The 9,499-nt window shown below is 41.4% G+C and overlaps 1 long non-coding RNA gene across 1 annotated transcript; it reads left to right on the top strand.

Annotated features, from left to right (window-relative positions):
* Positions 1-4,515: 4,515 nt before the first annotated feature.
* LOC142471061 (uncharacterized) lies at positions 4,516-8,230 on the top strand. The gene is made up of 3 exons (XR_012789363.1): positions 4,516-4,647; positions 6,964-7,118; positions 8,172-8,230. It is a non-coding gene; the product is annotated as an uncharacterized LOC142471061 (long non-coding RNA).
* The last annotated feature ends 1,269 nt before the right edge of the window (positions 8,231-9,499 follow it).

Here is a 9,499-nt window from a genome sequence, read left to right as displayed (position 1 = left end):
GACATGAGTTGAGCCTACTGGAATCATTCACACATCATTCGTGACCCTGGTTCCAGGAAAGTAAGAGAGAGACCGTGTATTAGAGGTCTACGCAGAAGCTATCACTCACAGCCTTCGTGCTACAAAAGTGCAGCTCTACACAGCTATACAGCAAACTGCTACAGCTTTCTGCAAAACAAGCAGCAGTTTAAACAGAACAGTAAAACAAAGACCTGTGTTAGGGAATCACACAGGAGCTACTACTCAAAGACTTTATGCTAAACAGAATAGTCTCTGCACCCCAGAGAAGCAAGCAGCTTACACTGCACGAGCAACCCTGCACACAAGGCAGCAGCTTTGCAAACAGACTGTACACACAAACCTAATTGCCTTTTTCTCTGTCTGAGTCCACCCGCTGCTCGGCCCCACAGTGAGGAGCCAACGGACACCTGTAAGTACAGCTACTCCAACGCTGCACGCTGCAGGACACCGCTCGGCACCATCTGAGACAGACGCCCTACGCTGATAAGGTAAAAGACCGCACGCCACACGCACTGGCAAAAGGCCTACACACACCAACAGCATGGCAGAACTCAGAGCCTCACCAGACATCACGCAGGAAAGCGATCTCTCAGATACAGAGACCGCTGCGCATCTGCAACAGGCGCAGGCAGGCGCAAGGCCCAAACGGACAGTCACACTGACACAAAAGGGCCGCGAAAAATATGAGAGCGACATTGAAGCGCACCGCGCTAAATTAGAGTTGGCCTGGGAAACAACCACACTGGGAATACGCAATGTCACTAGTATTGGCAACTATGCGCAGCAGCTCGAGCAGGCAATAACGCAATTAAGGACTGATCACTCGCGTTATCAAGAGCTATCAGAGGCATACGTTACTTACCTGACCAGGGCCAACACCAGCGAAAGCCTGCAAGAAAGAGACTTACAGAGCAACATTGACCTGGCACGACACAGCCGCGTACGTACCACTATCACGGAGGCTGAGAGTAGGAGAAAGGACCTTTTGCTGGAAACCGCATCGCAGCGCTCAAGCACATCCAGACACTCATCAAGGTCAGCAAGATCAGCGCAGTCTAACGCGTCCAGCGCAAGCACAAACGCTACCAAGGCGAGAGCCGCTGCAGAGGCCGCACGTGCCCGGGCCGAATATGGTCGGAGAGAGGCAGCCGTAAGGGCAGAAAAGGCGCGCATAGAAGAGGAGGAGCAGGTCGCCGCCGCCGCCTCCGCTGCCAATGCCGCCGCCGCTGCTACCACCGCTGCTACCACCGCCGCTGCCAATGCACGTAGAAAGGCCGAATTAGACGCGGATCTAGAGGCTCTAAGCAAAGAAGAAGACGCCGCTGCCGCCATAGCCCAAGCCGAAGTCCTAGAAGCAGCTGCGAGACAGGACGGCGGGGAGCTACCCTACAGACGGATTGCCTCAGGGGATCCAGCCCAACGCACTGAAGACTATGGGCCTCATGCAGTAAGCGTTGATAAGGGAAATATGGCCATGTTATAGCCAAAATTGGGTTTGAGATTCAGTAAGCGCCGATAAGTGCTTCATATCGCCAGGTTTCGGAGCCGATAATTTGGTTATGGCCAGTCGCCTGCCGATAAGCCTGTTTTCGACACTGATCGCCACTTTTTTAAATCGGCTGGATTCAACAAAAAAAAACAGCTTATCGGGGCTGATCGGCACTACGAAATTGAGATGTTATGGCCGATTTCTCCCGCCAACTAAAGTTGGCAGTTTGGACGGGAGAACGATCGCTAAGGCTGCCGGAACGGCACTTAGAAAAAAAACATCTTCTGTACATCAATGGAAGTCAATGGAGCGGGGACGTATAACAGTATAGTACTGTTTACGTTTCATTGCTCACAATACAAGGGGGATTTGCATTACAGTGTGGGGGCATTCCCTGCATTGTGTCACAGCTGATGTGTCTTATTTGCATAACATTCGACTTTTACATGTTTGCAGCATTTGCGGGTCACATTACTCATCATGTGATGATGTGGCAAGGGAAAATACTATACTACACTCTTAAAGGAGAACCTCACATCATATCACACATTTTACTCAACTCAGCGACAATTATTTACATGATGTCACACATGTCACACATGTCACTCATACACAGTATATTCATCTTCCTTTACATTACACAATGCTTGTAATGTGACACGCATCTTTAAACGTTCATGTACATCTGTCTTCTCATGTTTACATATACTTTTGGGTCCTCCCTATTTTCATGACGTCACTTATTGGACGCTCAATCACATTGCATGTTTACATTGTAACCGTTGCATTACAAGCACTTCAACCTAACTTATACACACATGTACAGTAATTCAGCATTGGGACACCTTGTAAACTCATTCTATACCAACTATCCTCCTTACACAAATGCATGCATATGCACACGACTATTCATTGTTGCCAACATGTCACAATAACATGGATAATTACACATGTTACACAAAACTTTTCCCACGTCAATCTCAGCCTTTTTGTCTCATTACATGACTGACTCTTGCGTTCACAAGTGTTACATGCATTGCACATGCAACTATTTATTTGCAAGCAATCTTTGTACAAAGCTTCACGTCACATCATTGCCAAATATCATCATTCCCTGCAGAATACACACAACAAATACTTAGAACAACAAGTGCACACAGCTTGCCACAGAAGTACTTTATTATGTTAATGTAACACCTTGCATTTTACTATGTCACCTGACATCATCACATACCTATTTAAAGGACGCACATTACCTGCTCATTCACAGCTACTCATTTCAAAATGTTGCGAATGTTTAGGAGACGCAGGAACATTCTTTTCTATGACATGCTTGCTGATCAAGAGAATGATATAGGGCAAGGTAGGGACACACCGAGGGACAGTGACAGTGACGCGGATACGACAGGGACAGGGAGAGGGACAGGCCGAGGGACAGGTAGAGGGACAGGAGATCAGAGGAGAAGACAGAGGAGACAACTTGTGCCTCGTCCGCGTCTGTACAGGGAGAGAACCCTGTTAGATGGGATGAGTGAGGAGGAGATTGTAAGTCGCTATCGTTTGAGTTCAGCAGCAATCTTAGCTCTTTATGAGGAGATAAGGGGGGATTTAGATTTTTTCACAGCCAGAGGTCGTGCAGTCCCTGGGCTTGTTAAAATGCTGTGCTCATTACATTATCTTGCTTCCGCGTCATACCAGACAACTGTGGGCATAGTGGGCGGGGTCTCGCAATCTACATTCTCGCGGGCCTTGACCCAGTTTCTCTATGCACTCAATAGACGCGCTAGGAATTATATTCATTTTCCTACAGAGGCGACAGAGTGGCTGGAAGTCAGGACTGGCTTTTATAATATAGCAGGGATACCATGTGTGCTGGGTGCAATCGATTGCACACATGTTGCTTTGATTGCACCTAGTCAGAGTGAGCATGTGTACCGCAATCGGAAGCACTACCATTCACTCAATGTACAGGTGGTATGTGATGCCACGATGAGGATAATGCATGTGGTACCCAAGTTCCCTGGTTCCAGTCACGATTCCTCTATCCTGAGGAACTCTTCAGTCTTCCATGCGTTCGAAGAGGGACATTTTGAACCTGGTTGGCTGCTGGGTGAGTACATATTTACATGTTCTAACACAAAACACATGTTGATTTAGGAATGTTGGCATTGTACAATTTGATCACTAATGTCAGCTTATGTGTGCTCCATTCATTATAGGTGACTCAGGATACGGAATTAGGCCGTGGCTCTTGACTCCGGTGCTAAACCCTCAAACTGAAGCAGAGGACAGGTACAATGCAGCCCATATATCTACAAGATCTGTTATAGAGAGGACATTTGGCCTACTCAAGACCAGGTTTAGGTGTCTGGACAGAACTGGTGGGGCTCTTCTATACAAGCCTCAAAAAGTGTCTGATATTATCCTTGCCTGTTGCATTTTGCACAATGTTGCACTCAGGCACAATGTACAGTCAGACCTAGCTGAGGCTTTGGTAGACGAGCATCCCACCCATGTAGCTGCTGAAAATGAACAAACAGCCAGTGGTGGCCAGACACGACAGAATCTCATCAATTCATTTTTTTCTTGTAAGTACAAACTCATATGTTCCTAGTACTACTTTTATAGTTTAATTATGTTATATTAACAATAATGTTTCTTTATATAACCTTCTGTTAGGACACAGATGAATATGGGTTGCACACCTTTCTTTTCTCTGCTGTGTGCACAAAGGGATGTGGCACCGGTATGTTATTGTTGCACAGGTTATATAATCCCTCTTCAATTGTACTTTAGTTGTGTGTATGTGAATACAACTTGGGTAACAAAGCAATAATATTGTAGCATTGTGTTATTCCTTATGCTAAGACAAAACACATATTATGCCCATAATCATTCATGCTTCTAGTATGCTTACATACAATGTTATTGGTGCAGTGTAACATGTACATCCATATGATGTGTACACCAGGCTGATTTACATTTTGAATGTCATGAAATATACATGGTGTTGTACATTTAACACCAAATACACACTTTGCTGTGTTGTTTACGGTACTGAAGATGGCATGTCAATGTTTGCAATTTATATATTGTTCCTTTGCATTATAGGTATATCTCCAGTATGACTGATCATGGTATGTATATTTGCTGACATCTCTCATAAGATGTGCCTACCTCAATCTTCCTATAATTATTGGAACTAAAAACCCAACATATTGGTTTAAACACAAATGTTACATATATGTACTTTCTGTATCATGTATATGCATTTAGCTACTCTTGAGCTTTCATGTGCATTGTATTACAAAATGATTACTCACATTTCATCACATTTTATGTATGTTTCCTTATAATTTCCATTAATGTAATATAGAGGTGGTTGGAGAAAAGGGGATAACTGTACTTATTTGTTTACTTACGGGAGCACATTCATCACTAGCATAGACACACTTTTTAAGACAACTGTTTGTGTCTCTATCAATTGGTGTAGGATCCATGTATAACACCGACAAATGATAACACCAGCTTTATTATGGTAGCTTATATCATCATATTGACTATACTATGTATTTCTAAACGATTAATAAACACAGTAAACTATAGTTAGTTAGGTTAATGAAATATACACAGAAACGTACTTCATAACATGATGGTGATGTCATATTCAGAACATCATGCATTGGAGGGGACCATAACATCTGGCCACTAACATTATTTGCTACAGTCCCAAACCATTTTATCTACATACCCATGTAACAAGAGATTTTAAAAATAAATGGCTACTTGGTTGTAAGTGTCCTTTACATTGGGAGAAGGAGTGGCTCACTGAGTAAAGACACACACTGGCACTGATAGTTTGAAGCAGGGGAGTCTGGTTCAATTCCCGGTGTGGGCTCCTTGTGACCTTGGCCAAGTCACTTTATCTCCCTGTGCCTCATGCGGCAAAAAAACATTTGTACGTTCCACGGGCCAGGGACCTCAGGCTGAAACATGTGTCTGTAAATCGCTGCGTACAACTAGCAGCCCTATACATGAACATGCTCATATTATTATTATTATTGTTACATAGTTTCGACAGTCATACGTTCCATTACATATTAGAATACACAAATGTGTTAGCAGAGTGGGAATGGTTGTTATATATAAAACACACCATGTCATAAAATGTTAGTAGTCATTAAAGAACACTCAATAAAAATTCATGAGGCACTCTTTTGCAACATCATTATGTTAATTAAGTGCTTATGCAATATAGGCATAAGGGTATCACATTTTTAATTGTTTGTTAATAAGCGCTGCAAGCAATATAAAATTAGTTCCATATGTAGTATAGTAGTCGGTGGCTCCTCCTCACAATCATCTCATATAAAGGTAGACTCTTCTGAAATCATACATTGATCCGATTGTATCTTCCCCGACATCTCTGAAATACAGCAAACATATGATGGTCAAATATGGCACCTTACTATATATGTATCCGTGACAACGCATTACACAGCTCTATATGATTGTGTACATACACACGTCACTCACTTATATGTTAGAACTACAAGTGTACATCAGTATGTAATGTTTCTTTAAATTTGTAGCAGGCATAACTATGTATATGATGTGAACGTTGCCTGTATACTGAAAAATGTGCGCGCACATCTTAGTGTGCGCACGCACTTCACGCTTGGCTGCACTAACTGTTAGCGCATGCGCAAAACAAAGCGTACGTTGTGCGTTCAATACATCTTGAAAATACCATTAAACATAAAATCTTTATTTCAAATACAATGAATATGAAACTACATTCGTTCTAAACGAGTACATCTGTATTCTTTTTAAACAGACGTGTTTGGACAGAAAGCACGGCCGATAACACAATGCGCAAATGCAATACGTGTGACGTCATGTTAAGCCAGCGTGAAACGCACGCTAACACTCCTCCCACTCAATTAACATTCGGCTAACGCCCAGGGTACGCCTACAAACACTGAGCCGCACGCATCACACACTGCAGTTACCGTTACTATAACAAAACATGACAGCCAATAGGCTTTGAGGCGCGCACGTCGCTTGGGGGCGGGACTTACATCACTAATCCTTTTTAAGGACGCCTTGGCCCATGACAAGGGTCCCACGTCATACGTGGTGGACCCGGTTTTCAATGTTGTAGATGTTGCATGATAACAAAACAGGTATGTGTTAGAGTAATGGTAAAATGTTGCTAATATGTTTAAAGGGATAGGAAAGTACGTATATTTATTCCGTCAGCAATGTGTACTACTCTTTCAGGTCCTACTATATTGTATTAGGAAACAATTTGTTTGTGATCGCTACATGTTATGCAGTCTGCAATGTTACGCTGTATCCACGCATTGAAAGTGAAAATGGTGGTTACAAAAAAAAAAAAATTTAAACGCAGAGTCAACGCATAACGATTGTTATATTTACCATTCTTCTAGAATTAACTCTTCGCCTGGCTGCAACTGGTCGCTCCAGAAATGCAAGCCATTTTCATCCACGCTTAACCCAACCGCTGAATCCAGTATGGCACATATCTCCTCCAGGATGCGCTCATAGGAATCGCCACTGCTTTCTTCAAATAATTGGTCGGGAGGTAGGTTCATTTCTTCCGGTTCCCATTCCAATGCAATTTCAGCTGAAAGGCTTGGTACATAATCATAGTACTTTTGTTCTTGTACAATGTGGGTTTCGGGAATGGAGGCTGCAGATATTGCAGCACGTATCGATTCAAAGGGATCAGTAGTAGCGGATACATTGCTATTGCCATTAGGAATAAATATGCCTTTCACGACAATATAAGTGCCGTCTTTCAGGAGAAATTGTTTTTCCGGGGCAATCTTCCAGAAACCATAGGTGTGTTGTAGCTTATCCTGGTCACGTTCAAAAAAGTCATTACTTGATAAAGTGAATCTTATTGAGGAATTAAAATTCCGTGCATGCTTACGGTCTTGGTAATAAGGATATTTTGCTCGAATGAAATCATCGATTTGGCGTGTGCTTGCTTTCTGTCCGCGACTGTTCAAGATGGCTTCACAGATCATGTACTTATACCCTAAAAGGGGATTAATATTGTTAACGAATTCATCAGCCATGTCTGAGTAGCACAAAAGCTGTGTGCAGGTCTGTGTTATTTGCTCATCAAAATGAATGTGCTGAATGGCTAACAAACTCCTGTTTTTCCTTGTCAAGGTCAACAAAAGTAACTACTTTGACTCCTTATTTCAAACGCCAATTGGATTTGTTTGTCTAATTGGGTTAACAGTTGTGGTTCGTGATATGGGACTGTGGGAGAAACATTTCTCCTTCTTTTATCTCGTTTGTGAAAAACATCCCTAGACTGTGAATGCGTTCACATAGTGTTTTTTTGAAAACTAACAAAGACCAGTGTGTGAAAATATTTCTTAGCCAGGCATATCAGTAAAAACACACCTGCAAAAAGAAATGTTTTTTCCCCGCTTACATTTCTGTGTGTATGTGAAAGTCTGGTTAACTCCCTGTCTGCATGAGTTTAAATACGTGTGTGTATATATATATATATATATATATATATATATATATATATATATATATATATATATATAAATATATCTCTTATAAAAATATATATATATTTATATATAATATTTTATTTTTTTTTATATTGCAGGAGTACACACAACATTGATGGCATTAAGTATACCTTGTATGAAACCTATTTAAATGGTGAGAAACATGATTGAATTAAGTAATAAACATTTGTTTAAGCACAATACTGTTAGAGTCTCATACTTAGGATATTTCTCAAACATTAGGCCTGTATTATTAAAATAGTGTTTTCACAAGGAAGCATGAAGTGTATTAGTTTGTGTATACCAGTTTATATAGTAATATATATATATATATATATATATATATATATATATATATATATATATATACACTCACACACTCACACTCACACTCACACTCACTCAGTGTGTGTGTGTGTGTGTGTGTATATATATATTATTATACATTCTGAGATGTTATAGAAACGAACACACAACTGATTAAAGGACAAAATTACAATGGCCAAGCAAGGCAAAGGTAAGTAATAATTTACACATAATCCTGCTGTACACGTACAAGAAAGATGTTTGCAGTTACTTACACTGGCGACACACTTTATTCGAGCTTGGCTAGTCCCACGAATTCGGGTATACCCGGGTGTATTGAGGTTTGTGACTGTTTTCTGCCCGAGTGCATTGAGGTATTTTCCAAGCAGGGATTGAAGCATTTTATTTCTGCTGGCTGCAATACTGCACAGTATATATATATAAACTGCATTACAATTCATGAATTTATGCCATCTGGTAGACACGCGAAGCATTGCAGCCTATTAAATCCTAATCATTATCATTTAACAGATCAGCCGCCCGTCAGCCAGGCATGAACCCAGACTGGGAAGGCAAATGCAACGGGGCTTGTCAGAGGTGAGGAGCGGCGCATTCCAGGTATCTGCCAGGTACATACCGGGTATTTGCTCGAATAAAGTGTGTCGGTGCAGTAGGTGTTTTAATAATTGCATGTGACTAATATGCATATGCAATTCTTACATCAATTAACACACCCAAATGCAATGTTTTGCTGCAAAGTCAATGGCAGCTTCTCTAAACTTAGCAACTGGCTCCTGGTGGACCATTACTGAACAGACGATTACAACATAAATATTTATAACACAATTAATTATGAGTGTTAACATTTCCAAAACTTCACGTGTACAAGAACATAGTTGAAAGTTTGGAAACAACACAGTCTTCAGCATACATACAATAGTAATTAGATAATCTGAAGTCAACAAAACAAGGCCAAAGACATATTTTCTGAATTATAACATTTATTTTTTTTGTTCCTTTTGCGAGCGAGTAACAGGCCTGCTTGTTGTCTCTTGAATTTTCCTTTTTCTTTTGCCACCAACTTTAGGCACAACAGAGCCACTTTGAGTGGCCTCTGGCA

Source organism: Ascaphus truei, chromosome 1, assembly GCF_040206685.1.
Source record: "Ascaphus truei isolate aAscTru1 chromosome 1, aAscTru1.hap1, whole genome shotgun sequence".
Lineage (NCBI taxonomy): Eukaryota > Metazoa > Chordata > Amphibia > Anura > Ascaphidae > Ascaphus > Ascaphus truei.
This window is presented reverse-complemented; position numbering and strand designations above follow the sequence as displayed.